This window comes from Mandrillus leucophaeus, unplaced genomic scaffold, assembly GCF_000951045.1.
Source record: "Mandrillus leucophaeus isolate KB7577 unplaced genomic scaffold, Mleu.le_1.0 Scaffold286, whole genome shotgun sequence".
Classification (NCBI taxonomy): domain Eukaryota; kingdom Metazoa; phylum Chordata; class Mammalia; order Primates; family Cercopithecidae; genus Mandrillus; species Mandrillus leucophaeus.
Window position 1 is genome coordinate 1106009 of NW_012102987.1, and position 807 is coordinate 1106815.

Consider the following 807-nt stretch of genomic DNA (forward strand, 5'->3'; position numbering starts at 1 on the left):
TCTCAAATATAACACCATAAAAATCCAAACAATTTGGTCACACAATTAGTCCAATTATATCCTAATGAAAAAGGAGGACAGATTCTTATTGAATCTTTGCAAATAATGATGCAAAAATCCTTAACAAAATATTGACTAACTGAATCCAACGGCATGTAAAAAAGATACTCCGCCATGATCAAGTGGGTTTCACACCAGGGATGCAGGGATGGTTTAACACATGCAAGTAAATAAATGTGATACACCACATAAACAAAATAAAAGCAAAAATCACATGATCATCGCAGTAGATGCAGAAAAAGCATTTGACAAAACCCAGCACCCATTTATGATTAAATCCCTCAGCAAAATAGGCATAGAAGGGACATATCTTAATGTAGTAAAAGCCATCAGTGACAAACCCACAGTCAACATAATACTAAATGGGGAAAAGTTGAAAGTGTCTCCCCTGAGAACTGGAACAAGACAAGGATGCCCACTCTCACTACTTCTATTCAACATAGCACTGGGAGTCCTAACCAGAGCAGACAAGAGAAAGAAATAATCCAGACTGCTAAAGAAGAAGTCAAACCGTCACTGTTTGCTGATGATATGATCGTATGCCTAGAAAACCCTAAAGACTCTCCCCAAAAGCTCCTAGAACTGATGGAATTCAGCAAAGTTTCAGAATATAAAATTAATGCACCCAAGTCAGTAGCTCTGCCATCAGCAACCAAGCTGAGCATCAAATCAAGAACTCAATCCCTTTCACAATAGCCGCAAAAATAAATAAATAAAGCGAAATACTTAGGAATATACCCAAGCTGA